The 18,096-nt window shown below is 43.2% G+C and overlaps 1 protein-coding gene and 1 long non-coding RNA gene across 2 annotated transcripts in view; one reads left to right on the top strand and one right to left on the bottom strand.

Annotated features, from left to right (window-relative positions):
• Positions 1-13,951, bottom strand: part of LOC146026118 (uncharacterized) — a 68,553-nt gene extending 54,602 nt beyond the window's left edge. The window contains exons 1-2 of the long non-coding RNA XR_014454363.1: positions 13,510-13,951; positions 8,961-9,181 (exon numbers count right to left, since the gene is read on the bottom strand). This is a non-coding gene — a long non-coding RNA (uncharacterized LOC146026118). The remainder of the gene's footprint in view (positions 1-8,960; positions 9,182-13,509) is intronic.
• MGAT3 (beta-1,4-mannosyl-glycoprotein 4-beta-N-acetylglucosaminyltransferase) overlaps positions 12,481-18,096 on the top strand; it is an 82,316-nt gene continuing 76,700 nt past the window's right edge. The window contains exon 1 of the mRNA XM_083156508.1: positions 12,481-13,297. The gene's annotated coding sequence lies outside the window, so the exon portion shown is untranslated. The remainder of the gene's footprint in view (positions 13,298-18,096) is intronic.

The following is an 18,096-nucleotide window of genomic DNA, read 5'->3' as shown; positions in this document are numbered from 1 at the left end:
CACAAAAGTGAATAGCAGAATGACAGGCCAGATGCACAGGATTCAGGCAGGATTGTGACAGCTATGGATTAGCAGTACAGCAATTAGTTCTGAACAACCCATTGCACAGACAGTTTCCTAGTGTACCAGGAGGTCATTTTAAACTAGAGATCAGCGGTTTGGATTTGCTTGGATTTACTCGGCTTTCAAATCCAAATCATATTCGCTATTGGCTGACACGTGTTGTGGATAGCCAATAAAATATCGCTTTGAAATCCGAGTAAATCCGAACCGCACATCTCTATTTTAAACCACTTGCTGCACTAGGATTGGTGGGCAAAGTCATATGAATACATTCCTTTATCTCATTGGTGGTTCAGCGGTCAGCTGACCCAAATCAACATGGCCAAGCTGATGAGTCGGCAGAGCACATGCCAGGACCTGGCCACAGAAGCAGTGTGACACCATTGGGGTCACAGGAGTGCTTGGACCCCTGACAGAGCAGAGACAACTGCCTTATGGGAAAGCTGCATGCAAGAACCGGACAAAGGCACTGTAACAGTATTAGCATAAAGTTGCAGCCTGTAACTGCAGCAAAAGATGTAAAGTTGGCCATACACTAGTGCGATTTCACCACTTTTCACCCAATTTGGATCGGGCTGAGAAATCGTGTGAAAAGTGGGTGAATCGCTTGTGTTTGACATCCAATCTGATGCACTGTCAAGTGCGCAATGGATCCATGTCGGAAATTGGACCTGCTGCACATGTGACCTCCAACTCAGACAGCCTCTGAGCAGCGGTGATTGGGAGATGCATACAATATATTGTATGTAAAGGGACCGCATACAATATTCTGTATGTGATCCTGCTGCCCGGAAAGTTGTATAGAGTATGGGGGGGCTTAAGGAAGGCTAAAACTGCATTCACTCATTCATTCAGAATCTGTCACTATGAGGAGGGACAATTTCTTTGTAATGGAGGTAGCAACCTAGTCCTAGCGTCACTAGTACACCTTGAGCCAAGGGCATAACTACTATAGATGCAGATGGTGTATCTGCTATTGGGACCACAATGGGGTGTGTGGGTGTGGGGGGGCTGTTGTGTCTATTACATATGTCTATGTGACTTTTTTTGCCATTGAGTGGTGTACAGGGCCCTTATAAATGTTGCTTTGGGCACCAGAAATGGCTAGAGACGCCCTTACAGTGAAAGGCTTTGTATATTGCAACAATGCAATTTAGATGCAATATATAGGAAAAGTATGTCTAGCTACCCGTGGTGGAATGTGTAAATCAAGTCAAGTACCTTACGCCATTATCCAAACAGATGTTAGGTGTATGAGGACACATCTGCAGCTGAGTGGTTTAATGCGGTGGGTAAACCCTGCTGATTGAATTGGTCAGCAAAAGTTATTATCCACACAGCTAATTACACCCCCCCCCCCCTCCCCTCCCCCAATAATGTAAGAGAATACAATGTATTGTGTTTTGGATCAGAGACTTTTAAATCTACAGGGGGTTTAAGTCTTCCGAGAACCATGTGAAGGCTTAAGATGGGCAATCCTGGCTGTTAGGGGACCTGGTCACTAGCAGAGAGGGTTATGGTTAGGCTGTTATGCAGGGGGTTATGTATAGGTAGGAAGGTAAGGGGACTAGGCATTAGCAGAGAGGTTAATGGTTAGGCTGATAGGCAGGGGTTAGGTATAGGTGGTAAGGTAAGGGGGCTAGGCACTAGCAGAGAGGGTTATGGTTAGGCTGCTAGGTATGGGTTAGGTATAGGTAGTAAGGTAAGGGGACTAGGCATTAGCAGAGAGGGTTATGGTTAGACTGCAAGGCGGGGGTTAGGTATAGGTGGTAAGGTAAGGGGGCTAGGCACTAGCAGAGAGGGTTATGGTTAGGCTGCAAGGCGGGTGTTAGGTATAGGTAATAAGGTAAGGGGGGCACTAGCAGAGAGGGCTCTTTTTAGGCTGTGAGATGGTTGAGTTAGGTATAGGTAGTAAGGTAAGGGGGCTAGGCACTAGCAGAGAGGGTTATGGTTAGGCTGCGAGGTGGGGGGTTTAGGTATAGGTGGTAAGGTAAGGGGGCTAGGCACTAGCAGAGAGGGTTATAGTTAGGCTTTGAGGTGGGGGGTTAGGTATAGGTGGTAAGGTAAGGGGGCTAGGCACTAGCAGAGAGGGCTATGGTTAGGCTGTGAGATGGTTGGGTTAGGTATAGGTAGTAAGGTAAGGGGACTAGGCATTAGCAGAGAGGGTTATGGTTAGGCTGCTAGGCGGGGGTTAGGCATAGGTGGTAAGGTACGGGGGCTAGGCACTAGCAGAGAGAGCTATGGTTAGGCTGTGAGATGGTTGGGTTAGGTATAGGTAGTAAGGTAAAGGGGCTAGGCACTAGCAGAGAGGCTTATGGTTAGACTGTGAGGTGGGGGGGTTAGGTATTGATGTTAAGGTAAGGGGGCTAGGCACTAGCAGAGAGGGTTATGGTTAGGCTGCGAGGTGGGGGTTTAGGTATAGGTGGTGAGGTACAGGGGTTAGGCACTAGCAGAGAGGGTTATGGGTAGGTTGCTAGGCGGGTGGTTAGGTATAGGTGGTAAGGTAAGGGGGCTAGGCACTAGCAGAGAGGGTTATGGTTAGGCTGTGAGATGGTTGGGTTAGGTATAGGTGGTAGTAAGGGGGCTAGGCACTAGCAGAGAGGGTTATGGTTAGGCTGTGAGGTGGGGGGGGTTAGGTATAGGTGGTAAGTTAAGGGGGCTAGGCACTAGCAGAGAGGGCTACGGTTAGGCTGTGAGATGGTTGGGTTAGGTATAGGTAGTAAGGTAAGGGGACTAGGCATTAGCATAGAGGGTTTTGGTTAGGCTGCTAGGCGGGGGGTTAGGTATAGGTGGTAGGGTAAGGGGGCTAGGCACTAGCAGAGAGGGTTATGGTTAGGCTGCGAGGCGGGGGGTTTAGGTATAGGTGGTAAGGTAAGGGGGCTAGGCACTAGCAGAGATGGTTTTGGTTAGGCTGCAAGGTGGGGGTTTAGGTATAGGTGGTGAGGTACAGGGGTTAGGCACTAGCAGAGAGGGTTAGAGTTAGACTGCAGGGAGGTTATGGCTAGGGTTTAGAGGGGCAGGGAGTAGTTTACCTGACTGCCAGCATCCACACCTCTGGTCATCTATATGTACTCCGTTACAAGATCATCCCTCCCAACTAACTTTTGCAATCTGTAAATCGTGACTGTCCCGCTGTAGTCAGAATTTGAAATTGCCAGTTACCGTAGGAGATGATCAGTTAATAGTTTTTCTCCCTCCACGTTGTCACTCTCCAAGACTTAATACCTCTGCCCTTATGTCTGTCAAATATAATTCACCGATTTGTCACATGCAGCCTTTTGGCCAAGAAGCAAGATTGAACCGGGGGTTTATTCTGGTTTACTCGCAAAGGCACATTCACTCTCTAATGGACAAAACCATGTGCACTGCAGGGGGGGGGGGGGGGCAGATGTAACATGTGCAGAGAGAGTTAGATTTGGGTGTTATATTGTTTCTGTGCAGGGTAAATACTGGCTGCTTTATTTTTACACTGCAATATAGGTATCAGTTTGAAGTACAAACCCCACCCAAATCTAAAACTCTCTGCATATGTTACAGCCCTACCTGCAGTGCATATGGTTTTGTCCATTAGAGAGTGAATGTGCCTTTGCGAGTGAACCAGAATAAACCCCCATGGGCTTAAGGAAGTAAGAGGAGAAGTGCTGCATATGCAGAAAAATAGTACACACAATACACATATCACAATGAAAACTCAGTAATCAAGACACAGAAGGTGAATCACACCGCCCAGACACAAAGCTCTTCACCACCTAGAAACTTGTGAGCAACTATTTAATTCCTCTTTACAATTATAGCATTAATGACAAGTCATATTGTTTGTTTAGAATGCTTTCATTCACCCTGTATTTTTGTACTAAGACATGTCATATTAAGTGGCCTACTTACAGAGACGTCACCGGGTGTGGTAACACATGGCTTGCATTATCCATTATCACCCCCACCACGCCAGAGGAGTGGCCGCCCAAAAAGGGGTCTAATGAAATGGTGACATGCCTTCTCGGGGACCCTGGCACCAGATGCTGGCTTCCCCCGGAGACTTGGCTGTGTGCAATGCCGGCTCCTTATCTGTGACAGTAGCTGGGTGCTGCAGGAGAGTATAATACTGCAGCACCCAGCTCCTACCACTGCAGAAGAGCCATCAGGGTGCGGGCCACATTTCCTGCACACAGATAGTGATGCCACTGACTATTTTATCAACATTTTTTTTCATGAGATATGTAGAACCTGCAGTTCATGCATAATTGTATGTATTCCTCATGCTATGTACTTGTAGGCATGCGATCAATAGGTCGACAGTCAATAGGTCAACAGGGAGAAAGTCGACGCATGAGTTAGCAGAACTCCAAACTGTCCTGAGCAAAGCAGCAGTGAATAGTCGCTGTGCGCTTGCACACAGCATCTCTTCACGGAGACTGGGGGGCTGGTGGCATGGCCAGCAGCTCACAAAGCGCTGGCCATGCCCCCTCAGCAGCGGAAACGGGGGGTGTGGCTTCACATATAGTTACATATAGTGGTTAAGGCTGAAAAATGACTTGCGTCCATCTAGTTCATCCTTGGTTTATGAAATCTTTTCTCTTCTAATCTAAACTCGTGCCCACGTGTCCTAGAGTCCTTCCTTGTATTAAAAAGTGCGCTGGACAGTTCCTTATATTGTTCCGATATATTTAAGCGTGTCCCCCCTTAAACGTCTCTTCTCTAGCGTAAACAGTCCCGATTTGTTCAATCTGTCCTCGGAGCTTAATTTCTCCATTCCCTTTATTTGTTTTGTTGCTCTCTTTTGGATTCTTTCCAGTTCTATGAGGTCCTTTTTATAGTGCGGGGCCCAGAACTGTACTCCATATTCAAGATGTGGTCTAACCAATGCTTTGTACAGTGTATTAATTACTGTTGAGTCCCTAGTTTCCATGCCCCTTTTATACATGCCAGTATTCTGTTTGCCTTGTTAGTTGCTATATGACATTGAGCACTGCACCCCAATTTGTTATCTATTTGGACTCCTAAGTCCTTTTCAAGTTCTCAATCACCCAATGCCTCCCCATTTAGGTTATAACTGGCGCACTGGTTGTGTCTCCCAAGGTGCAGAACCTTGGATTTATCCACATTGAACCTCATTTTTCACTTGTTTGCCCAATCGTCTAGTTTCTTTCCTTTCTCTATGTTGAACTTTTCCATGTTGACCTTTTGCTTGTGTCGAGTTTTTTGACCATGGCGACCTAATGCATGTCAACCTCTTTCATGCATCGACCTTCTGCCTGTCGACCTATTGACCGTCAACCTTATGTCTCAACCTAATGATCCACACCGTAGTTGTAGGCTAATGCAGGATATTTCACAGAAATCTGAGGGCTACTTAGTGCTGCAGGCCATAGTCCACAATATTTCCAATGATCTGATCCTGATGTACCAAACTTTGGAAAGCAAAGGCTTTGGCCAGGTTAGTGTTCAGCATCTTTGGATCATACTTACCTACTTTGCATTGCTTCACTTCAGGAGATACCCAGAGAGGAGACAGGGATCTGCATTTTTGGGGTGTGGCTGATGCTGATGTCATTAGGCCCCACCCCTGCTTCAGTCATACTGTATGTCGCAATTCAGGGCTCTACAGAGAGGGGGCGAGGCTAAAATGATGCAGAATGACCCAATTAGGCAAGTTTGCTTCAGATGGTAAGAACTGCTTTAAGCTTATGGAGGCATAGTAGCAACCACCATCTGTTTCCAGCTCCAACTCTGGAAACTGACACTGTGCATATACCTGAAAAAAATCCTTCAAATGCTGTAAAACTTGCAGGGAGAGCCGTAATCACTACAGCAGCCTCTGTGGGTAGCAAAGATATTTCCATGAAAAATGAAAATAATTGTCGCAAAATGGAATGCGAATAAACACTGCAGTGACGCAATTATAGTTTAAAAAAAAAAAAAAGCATTTTTACTGTAGGTGCAATTGTAATGCTGCACTGTTTAACTTCCTTTTTTGGTGCACAATGGGGCTGCTTGGTAGATTTCTTTTTCATTGGACAGGCCTCTTGGTTTGTAAAGAGTTAGATATTTGCAGATGATCCCTCAGACCACAAGTTCCTCATCTATCAACCCCCCCTTCCATAGCCCACATATTGACAATGCAGTCCTTTGTAGTCCCAGAGTGTGCAGAGGAGAGAATGACCTGAGTCATGAATAGTAAATGGGCTATGTAAGAAACTATAGTAATTGTGAATTGAAAGCAACGCATATATTTCTAGGATTTTTGTTGCATTGTCCACATGGAACATCAGTTCTAGATTCTCTAACGAAAAGAATGACATACATAAATAGCATCTTCTTCCATGTACATACTGTAGTATAATTTTATTTAAGACAATGCTAATACAGTTTTATATACTGTAGCTATTATAAATTCTGAAGCTAGTATAGTGATAATAATAATATAATGTGCAGTCTTCTGTTTGTTTATTTATTAATAAAACAAATTTGGTTGCAATTTACAATTGGAAACAGTTATACAACAAACTGGGTATTTACAAACCGTTAAAAAGGTAGGAGGGCCCTGCTCGCAAGCTTACACTTTGCTAGTATTGAAGTGATATTGCCGGTTAAGGGAGACATGTACTAAGCCTTGGAGAGAAAGTCGGAAATAATCAACTCCTACCGGACACGTTAAAGGCTGTGCTGGAAAAAGTTAGGAGCGGATTGGTTGGTACTGTAGTTTATCTCTCTCCACCTTAGAACAGATGGTGTAATGGTTAGCATTACTGCCTCACGGCACTGAGGTTGGTTTCCCACCATGGCCCTATCTGTGCAGAGTTTGTATATTCTCCCCGTACTTATGTAGGTTTTCTTCCCTGTACTCCATCCACAATCCAAATAATATGTGGGGATTGGCCACCCGGCCCGGGGGATGGAGGGGAGGGACAGAGGAGGGACAGAGGAGGGACCTGATCCAGCTTGTGCGCAGGCCAGGCTGTCAGTGCTGCGCCACCAGAGGGGACAGGGGCAGGCAATCAGAGCACATGACAGATGGGATGGGAGTTATGCTATCCGGAGGCACATGGGACTGGACAGTGGACTATTATATGAGTCACGTAAGTGTGTGCTTCCGTGACCGCGTAATATAAATTGGTATTATTTTGTGGCCACGCCCCTTCCCCATGAAGCCACTCCCCTATATTTTTGGCTTGAGCACCCACCAGCAAAAACATAAATCAGCACCTATGGACTGATGTGACTGTACAAATATTCTCTGTAAAACGCTGCGGAATATGTGTGCGCTATAAAAATAACTGGTAATAAATATCTCTCCACGGATTATACTGTACACCTACTAAGTTTACAAAGTAAGAGGCTATAACCGAGTTTAAAAAAGCCAAAACAATACCTTGTTTTATTCCAGAAAATGTGGATTCAATCTTTCCTATGCAAATGGCAAAATCAGTTTGGATGATGCTTGTATGAGGTCAGTGGCCTTTGACATTGTAATGATGTATTTTTTCCCCTGATGACTGAGCAACAAGATATGGAACAATTTGTCTCTACATGCCAAATGTATCAAAGATATGGTAATTTGTAAAATGGGCACAGGGACAAGATTTCAGGGCTTGTGGGTGCCTTCGTCACATAGGATATTACTCATTTCAAGCCCACATAGGATATTATTCATTTCAGGCATGTACGTTTCTGTGCTAAAGGTCTCAGTTTGGGGTATATAAGCCTTGATTCAGCTTGGCTCGTTAAGCAGTGAAAATCTCAACCTTGACCCATGTTGACCTAGTGGTGTTGACCCAGTGCTTGTCGACCTAGTTGTTGTAGACCAAATGATCCACACCAACAGATATGCGTGCATGTTCCACATCATTCGATGGTCAGCGACCATCGAATGATGTGGGCGTTCACCCACAGGCTGCGAATGGATGTTTAAGTTAAACATCCATTTGCAGACGGGTTCTGGTTGGCTCGCAAGGGTGCGAAGTTACATCCTAGCGAATCAACCAAAATAACCCCCTTAGTGTTGTTTTTATGAAAATTTGTTAGAAATTGTAACATTTAGCAGTTAGGAAGTAAGAAAATAAAAAGTTTCAACAGGGCAAAAATGCGGTGAAAATTTTTGAGTAGTACCCATTCTTTGCGTTGTAAAATATACTAAACCATAATCTCACACATAACCAAAAAAACACACAAACATACAAATTTCACTTTAAAGTATTATCTATTTATTTATTGTTATTTATTAACAGTTTCTTATATAGCGCATACATATTCCGCAGCGCTTTACAGAGTATAGTTGAACATTCACATCAGTCCCTGCCCCAGATGAACTTACAATCTATATTCCCTACCACATGCACACGCACACACAGACATTATAGGGTTACATTTGTTGGGAGCCAATTAACCTACCAGTATATTGTTGGATTGTGGGAGGAAACCGGAGTACCCGGAGAAAACCCACGCAAGTACAGGGAGAATATACAAACTCCACACAGTTAGGGAATGGAACCCATGACCTCAGCGCTGTGAGGCAGTAATGCTAACCATTACATTACTTGCCGCATTTTATCTAGTAAATATCTGAAGCTAGGCACAATAGAGTGTAATTATTGCAAATATTTGTAGCTAATTATAAAAGCAATAATTTAACATTCTAGTGAACTTTTGAATAAAAAATATTTTGTTGAATAAATCTTAAAAGTGTCCAGAAAGAAGTAAATTAATAATTCAGTTTAGCCACCTGGTGGCCACAAATGATATTGTGGCTTCTGTCCTATTTTGGGACATTGTAACACCTGTGATGTATTGCAATATCCGCTTACCATTTTTGGAGAACTTGACAAAATTCCACTCATTATTGGCATCAATATGAAAAAAAATTATTTTAAGAAAACAAACTAAAACTATTGATTACATACCTGGTGCTTCACAAACAAGTTCTTCTGATATTGAACAATTCAATTGTCAAGAACTAGTGTTGCATTTTCTAGAGCTGTTTAAGATGCGATTTTATAGACACTTTAAGTTCTGCGGACTTCTTCAATCCATATATGACCATGAGTTAACATCAGAATGCTATTCTATGCATCTGCTTGAAATGCTTCTGAAAATGGAAGCCATTTTGTTCCCATGTAGTGTCCTGCACATGAAAGGGCATTATGCTGAAACATTACCTGCTCTATAAACAACATCGATTTGTTCTGGTCTAGAGATTTTGACAGTATCACTTGCCAAAACGAAGGCATGGATTCACATCAATGTAATTAACAGTAGTTGAGGGGGGCTGGGATTAATATGACATGTTAATTCAACACTTTCTGAAATAAATCCCACCCCCACACTGTATGCCATTAATTACTTTTATGCTAATCCCTGTCTCTATTTACCATGTGTAATATAATACAAATTTCCAGGATTGCAACTGAGTCTAGAACTGAAAATATGCATATTTCCTTACATTGTACAGTAGTTACCCACTGACAGGTACATTGATTCTGTATATTCCTTTTATGAAACACATGACTGTCCCTGCATTTCTTCTGTGTTTTTATAAATGCGTTTAATTCACCCAATGAAGTTAGATTTATTATTGCCCATGGATATTCGCTATACTATGGCCCTTATTCAGATTTGATCACAGTACAAATTTATTCTCAAAATGGGCAAAACCATGTCTGCTGCAGGTCGGGCAGATGTAACATGTGCAGAGAGAGTTCAAATCTAAAGGTGCCCATACACGTACCAATTACCCAGTACTTTTTGTACTAAAATAGCATCGCATCGCATGCACAAACCATGCACAACGATGCTATTTTAGCACAAAAAGTACAGAGTAATCTGTACCTTTACTCTCTCTATACATCTTACATCTGCCCCACCTGCAGTGCAGCATGGTTTTGTCAATATTGAGAACACATTTGTACTGCAATCAGATCTGAATAAGAGCATATATGTGTACTCACAGAACAATTGTTTGTAAGGCAATTATTAAAGTAATTTGCATGTATATGTAAAGTGAGCCTAATTTGTAATTACAAGTAGGGTAGATTTCTCTTAATAGTTATTAATTTAATTATTATTTAATTCATTAATTGATTATGAATTAATAATTATCCTATTCCATTTTCTTACCTTTTTAAACCAGTTTTGTTCACTATTTTATTTATTTCACTGTTTTATAAATATATTTAGTCAGTTTAATGCTAAATGTTACAGCTTTTGATTGCACCCATATTGCATATTCACATATACACTCACTTGTGTAATGCTACATTCTACTCTTCTTTTTTTTAAATCTTTCCTGAACATCAGCAGCATTGAGTAATCGTGTGCTTTTAAGTGAATGTGACACTGACTTGCAGGAACTGTTGAAAGCAAAACTCGAATTGTTATTTTTTAACGCAATTTAATAGATAATTTTGCCAAATCCCAAAACCTAGTACAATGTTTCTTGCCTGTTGGAGCTTGTAATATGTACGGTATAAATAAAAGCTTGTATTTTGTTTCAGATTTAAGGGAGTGTCACATCATTAACACACCTAAAAGCTCTGCCGTAGTGTGGTGTACTGTCTGCTTACTAGACATTTGTAGACTTATTTTTGTATACTTTTATATTGTGGCAGCATATTCCATTGCACTCCACAACTAAAAACAAATCCATTTTAGAACAAACAAAGAGGCTAGAGGGCTCTGCCTGCAAGCTTACACTTTATAGTACTGCAGTATATTTTCCTTAAAGTTTGTGCTTGTGATAGCTGCAAGTAACATCAAAATGGATGCGAAACAAACACTTGTCGATCTATTTCAGGTGTCAACCTAAGCCCTGTTGACTTTCAGTGGTTGACCCAATGCATGTCGACCAATTTGGGTCGAACCAATGACCCATACTCTTAGGGGTATATTCAATGCTGATCAGGCGAGCAGTGCCTATTGCTCGCCATCATAGCCCACCCTCAGTATTCAACTGACCCCTGCACTCGCTGTTTCCACCTCGCTATTTCTAAAAGGCGCGTGTGTGCGGCCACCAAAACGGCAAGGCTAGCGGCTATATGCAGCGAGCTCACTGTATTAGCTACGAACCACGCCATTCAGAGGGATCCTCGCTGTCCTCTGATGGCGAGGATTCCCCTGGAGCATAGAATAGGGCAAGTCGCATTGAATACATGCCTTTGAATTTACTAGTTAAAAAATACACTTGTATGAAATCAAAGCAATCAATTAGACAATAAATTATGTAAATATAATAAGTCTGTAAATGTAATATCTAAGAGCGATAGCAACGTATACTATTCTAGGCCCTGTGTGTATGGGCGCATGTTGTGCCCTGTGTGTATGGGCGCATGTTGTGTCCTGTGTGTATGTGTGCATGTTGTGCCCTGTGTGTATGCTGTGCCCTGTGTGTATGTGGGCATGCTGTGCCCTGTGTGTATGCTGTTCCCTGTGTGTATGTGCGCCTGCTGTGCCCTGTGTGTATGTGCGCATGCTGTGCCCTGTGTGTATGCTGTTCCCTGTGTGTATGTGCGCCTGCTGTGCCCTGTGTGTATGTGCGCATGCTGTGCCCTGTGTGTATGCTGTTTCCTGTGTGTATGTGCGCCTGCTGTGCCCTGTGTGTATGTGCGCATGCTGTGCCCTGTGTGTATCTGCGCATGCTGTGCCCTGTGTGTATGTGCGCATGCTGTGCTCTGTGTGTATGTGCGCATGCTGTGCCCTGTGTGTATGGACGTATGATGCCCTGTGTGTATCATGGGCGCATGTTGTGCCCTGTGTGTATGGGCGCATGCTGCCTTTTGTGTATGGACACATGTTGTACCCTGTGTGTATGTGCGCATGACGCCATGTGTTTATGTGCCCATGGTGTGCCCTGTGTGCTTGGGCAAATGATTCCCTGTGTGTATGGCCGCATGATGCCCTGTGTGTATGTACGCATGATGCCCTGTGTGTATGGAAGCATACTGCCCTGTGTGTATGGGCAAATACTGCCCTGTGTGTATGGCCGCATGCTGTGCCCTGTTAGTATGGGCGCATGCTGCCCCGTGTTTATGGACACTTGATGCCCTGTTTGTTTATGGGTGCAAGCTGTCTTGTATGTATGGGTGCATGCTGCCCTCTGTGTCTGGGGGCATACTGTCCTATGTGCTTGCTGCCCTGTGCTTATGGGCACATGCTGCACTGTGTTGATGGGCGCATGCTGTTCTGAGTGTATGGGCTCATGCTGCCCTCTATGTATGTGCACATGCATGCGTGGGGAGGGTTATTGGTAAATGCTATTTATTTATTCTATACAATGTATGGTGAGAGTTAAGAGGGGCTGTTGTCTCTATTGTATCTCACTAGATTTGATTTATCATGAGGGAAGGAGGAGCTTATTCAGACTGGACTGTAGCATGGAGAATAGACACTCTCCAGATAGGCTAGGAGCAAAAACAAGAAGAGGGAGGGAGGGGGCTGAGAGAGAAATGGGGGACAGCGAGAGAGAAAGAGAATAGCTGCGGGTTACTGAGAGAGCAGCCAGATACATCATGAGACAGCCATGTAACACACAGAGAGAACAACGTGCACACAGAGGAGGTGATGCTGCTGCTGCAGACAGGTCATACTGACTGAGACAGGCGCTGTATACCACAGGAGAGTGAGGGCAGCAGGATATAGCTATACCTACACATCACATAGCTGCACAGGAAAAAGGGGAGGGGAGCATCAGAGACTGACTGACTGCTGGGGATACTGCTACACACAGCAGCAGCGCATGAGATACCCGGCGGCAGCAACAGCAGCGCATGAGATACCCGGCAACAGTCTCTCACACACCGGAGCAGAGCAGGAGGGGAGAGAGAGAAAGCACAGTCACACAGGGGGAGTCTCTGCAGGGGAGACAGTCTGAATCTAACACCGGGGGCAGAGAGCCGAGCTGCAGTAATACACACAGAGAGGGGATCTTTGTTTATCTGCAGCAGCAGCAGCTATTGATAGCACGGCAGCCTGGTACACAGGATAGGACATGGCATAGGGCGCTGTGTGTGTGGCTGCCGGCAGACCTGGGCACACTCACGCTAAATGCGGGGGGGAGTGCGCCCATTACTCTCTGGATATGGGCTCTGAGGCTGAGGGTCTCTCCGGGCTGAGGAGGGGGCTGCTGGAGAAGAGCCCGGGCTCTGCTGGCTGTTAATGCTGCCGGTACTCTGTGCTTCTTCCACTCCCTCCCGTCCTGCCTGACAACACTGAGGATCCGCCGCCTGGGACTCACTCTCTGCAATGGGTGAGTGGGGGGCTGCTTATGGGGGGGCTACAGGGAATGCGGGGAAGGGGGGGGGGGGGGGTTGTGTGCATTAAATGCACAGGGGGGCGGGTGTTTGTGTTATACCCACCCCCACACATTTCCCACCACTGTATGTACGAGGATAATCGTGTGTGTGTGTGTGTGTATATATATTTATATATATTCCTCCTCCTCCATGCCTGACCACTCACCTGTATTATTATACATCAGTTATGTGATCTCTGCAGGGGTTATTGCATCTCATTCTGATCTCATACAACCACCATTATTATATTTTGTGCTATTCCATCACTGAGTAGCTGCAGGCCAGCCCTTACAGCTTGATGTGGTTCTTATTTCTATGGGAAAGGTTTTCTGCACACTGCCTCCTATCTCAGCAGGTCCTGGCTCCATATCTGATTTCTAGCGGCTATTTATGTGTTCAGCAATCCGGATGTTGATTGTGATCATTCCAGTCTCAGACTGTGGTTTGTTTGGGAGCATTCTATACGATGTCCATCATTATGACCATGCATAGAGTATTGTATAATGCCTTCTATCATGCGCAATAAGTTACTGCAGGAAGAGCACCTGCCCCTCCCTGTTATGGGCAACAGCAGCCCTGATATTGCATGACCTTGTGAACCAGGTGTATTGGACTATTTCCTTTTCTCTGACAAAGCTTTATTTCAGGAAGCATTCTTTGCTTATTCTGTGACACTGCCTGGGGTCATTGGTAGGGGGTGGGGGGTGTGAGTGGGGTTCTGTCACATTTTAGCCTGTGTGCTTGCATGCCTGGAGGCTATGCTATGATGTAGCTAATATGCAATTAATTGTCATCTAAAATCAATCGGCTTGTGTATCAGTTATGTCCAGCCTGTTATTGATATATTTATAGCTGGAACTGTATTATTTTACTGCATCTGATCGCCCGCTAGTGCAGGTGATGGACAGATAGGCCTCCCTAACAATGTTTATAGCTTACAGGTTAAGTAGTGGAATGGATAGTAGAAGGCGATCCAGGGAATTTATAAAAGCTGAGTGTCTATAAAATGCTAGTTTGCATTCTATTCTGTATGTTTGCCACATTCCATTGCATATCAGTGTTTGTCAGGGGGAGGCATTGGGCCTTCTGCCATGAAATATAATATACATCCCTATCTGATCTGAACCCCAATCCACTTATACATTGTTCAATTCAAATCACCTATCCTTTGGGTGTGTTGTATAGAGGTGTGTGGATATACAGTATGTGTAAATTGGCACCCAAAAGTGTTTACGTGTATATAAACATCACAGGTTTTTTATTGAAAAACTATATTACGTTTCATAAATATGAAATGTAAAAAATGAAACAAACTAGTGTACAGTATGAAACATAGTCATTGGGATACTATTATTGGCCAGTGAGCATATGAAATGAATGTGTAGAAGAGCAAAATCTATTGATTATCAATAAATGTTAATAATAAACACCATCAACAGTAAACATGTCTGATCCGCATACAATGATATGATTTAAATAAGAAACCAAAAGTAAACCAATTAAAATACACTAGTAATATGAATACAATAATATAAGAAGCAAAACTTCAATAAAAAAAAGTATAAAAACCTAGGTGTCGATGACCGATCAGTGGTCCAAATAGGAGTGAGGGGCACAACATCTAAGCAGGTTCCATGGTTGGGAAAGATGTGAATTTGGCTAAATATGAACCTCTTAAATGATGTAATGGAACGGGTCAGTTAGAATAGTGGTCTGTTGGGTCAAGCTGACGATAAAGGAACCAATATGTTGGTTTAAATACGTTAAAATATCAGCATTGCTTTAGTTTCATTTGTTGCATTTGTAGCACTATCAAGTTATATTTTTAGATAATTTGCATATGAAATCCTGCCAAGACTCGTGTGTATCTGAACAACTAACGAATGTGTCTCTTTCTACAAGAAACACCAAAACTACACCACTAACCATCTGAAGGATTGAGTTTATTGAGCTATGTATAAGTTGTATTATTCAATATACAGAATTGTCACCTGTACCACATAATTTGTAGATGTTCTAGACCCTCTTATGTCACGAGACACTGTTAAAGGTTGTGTTAAGAGTATTATTCATATTCATTAATACAGTGCCAGCATGCAGAGCATCACTTTATATTAAGAATCAAAATGTAGTAATAAAACAAGTGTGGGTGTTAAGCAGACATTCAAAGATGTAAAGTAGAAGCTCTATATACGGAAACATGAGTTTGGTATGAGGGTAAAGCTGCAATACCACCCACATAATCTTCCTTTAACTAACCAGAGCCCTGGGTGTTACAACACACATTTATTTTTCTTAGATCTCTTCTGTTCCTTTTAAAATTCAATTTTCTTCTTCAGGGTTCCTGGGTCCCACAGGGATTACATTGGGGGATATAGGTGGATCCAGAGGAACAGGCACCATCTCTCTGAAGCATTAGGCGTCCCTTCATGTCTGGCTCCTCCCCCCTATATCCCGCCTCCATGCTACATTTAGTCAGTTTTTTGTTAGTGCCTGCAGGAAGCAGGTGCACCAGTTTTTTTCTCTGGGACTGGTTTGCAGTCCCAAGCATTTTATGAAGAGTTTTTACTTTATTTTGTTTTCTTCAATTTTACACTGAGCGTGCAGTGCTGCTAGCATATTCGCTGCAGCGCTGCCACTCTAGCACCCCCGCCGGCATCCATTACCTCCTGTCGCCTTGTGGGGCGCACACAGGAGAGTGGATGGAAGAAGGGCTCAGCGCAGCACTGCTGGATGCCACATCTTCCCAGAACAGTGTGGCCGGTCAGTGGGAGGGTAAGCGCTCTCTAAGAGAGCTAAATCGCAGTCCTAGTTGTGTTCTCTGAGGGAGCAGGTCACAGCGCTGTGGGCCCAGGAACCTCAAAGAAAGGGAGTTAACCAAAGGTAGGTTTGACCATAACTCCCCTTTTTTGTTGGGTTTTGGTAATGATTGGTAGAACTGGTGGTGATTGGTAGAACTAATCACAAGATTGATACTTTTCATTGGTCTTCCTCTTATGACCCTCTCCCTTCTCTGTTTAATGGCAGTGAACTAAATTTAGTTGTTAGATCCGTATTATAGAATTGTCAGAGTTCTGGGAGAAACTGCTTCATTTTTGCAAGAAATATTTCAGGTGGTAGTATAGCATTAAGGAAATCATATTCGTTCAGCCCAATGGTCAAAATATTTTTTTTGTAAAATACTCCTTTATTGACAAGAATATAGCTTAAAAAATTAAGAGGCATTATACGGTAATTCAACATAATGGTAAAGGGTCATTCCATAGAAATGGTCTTTTCATGTAACGTTTGTTACCAGTTTTCTTGACAGTCTCAAAATTAAATCATATCCTGTAACACACAAACAACATTTACTTTGCACAAAATATTCAAAACACTTATATATATTTTACATGACCTTTTAAGTCAAAATGTAACATTTGTTATCATGGAATGAGCCTAAAGTGTCTTATGATGTTCAAATCCCAACATATGCTGTAAGCATACATCCAAAGATCCAAAATGTATATACTGTAAGGATCTTTTCCCACTCAATCTCCCCACATGCCATCCAGACCTCCACAAGAGCCTCTTAAATGCACTTGCATTCACATCAGACTGCCTTCACATTGACATACCCATTAGACCATCTCACATGCCTCACATCTACCTAGCAGTGCAGAGGACAGTGGGAAAACACTGCCCTCCTTCTCCAGGGATTGGTTGTGCTGTGTGATCTCATTACATTTTACAGTCAGAGGTGTAGCATATGGCCATATTGCACAGCTCCCTGATTCTGAATGGTGGGAGGGGTGTGATCATCATGTAGGAGCAATATCAAGTGAAATAAAAATAACGATCAGGGGTTAGTAACATGAAGTTCCCATTTTTATAAATGCAATGGTTAGACTCTAACCATTGCATTTATAAAAATGGGAACTTCATGTTACTAACCCCTGATCGTTATTTTTAACCGTTAGAGGCTCATTATATTGCAGAGATAAAGGATGTGAGCAGTTTTCTAAAGGAGGTGGCCAGTGCATGTAGGACTTGTAATTACACAAGGAAGACATACCTAGGCAACTACAGTGCACCCAGAGACTGGGAATTTTAGTCTGGTAAGCACATAGTACATGGATGATGGCCCATATATTAATGACTTGCCTGACATGTTTGCATCAGATGTAATCACACCAGGCTGGGCTTTCCGTGACATTGATGCGACCAGTCAGCTGCCAATCTCAGAGCTCCCGGTTCCTCTGCTTCCTCCACAGTGCATGCTATGCAGCCAAGAACTGCTGAGTGTATCAGCTCCTGGGCAAATATAAGAAGCAGCCCTCAGCTTCCCTGTGGACACCCGGCAGCTACAAAGAGAAGTCAATGTCAAAAATGTAAAACCGCTATGTCGCAATGGGCCGATTAATCGGTCATCAGTTTTAAATCTTTTTGTTTGTTTTCCAGTAAAAGGATGTTGGATATCTTTTAAATAGATGTTTTGAACATTATTCTATAAAAACAAAAAACAATAATTTGAGTATTTTTTGAGAAAGTATAAACCAGTTAAGGGCCAAATTCAAGCTGCGAAACGCAGTTTTTGCAGTAAAAACGGCAAATTTACCACAGATTGCAAAAAGTTTAAAATGTTGTGATTTGGTTCTGAACCCCTGGGACACTTAAGTGAATGACAAATTAGGCACTTAGAATTTTATAAAATTGGCCAATAATGATATGTAATTTTTGGGTGAAAAGGTCCAAAATGATGGAAGTTAATGAT

This window comes from Crinia signifera, chromosome 8 (genome assembly GCF_055691185.1).
Source record: "Crinia signifera chromosome 8, ASM5569118v1, whole genome shotgun sequence".
NCBI classification, from domain to species: Eukaryota; Metazoa; Chordata; class Amphibia; order Anura; family Myobatrachidae; genus Crinia; species Crinia signifera.
This window is presented reverse-complemented; position numbering and strand designations above follow the sequence as displayed.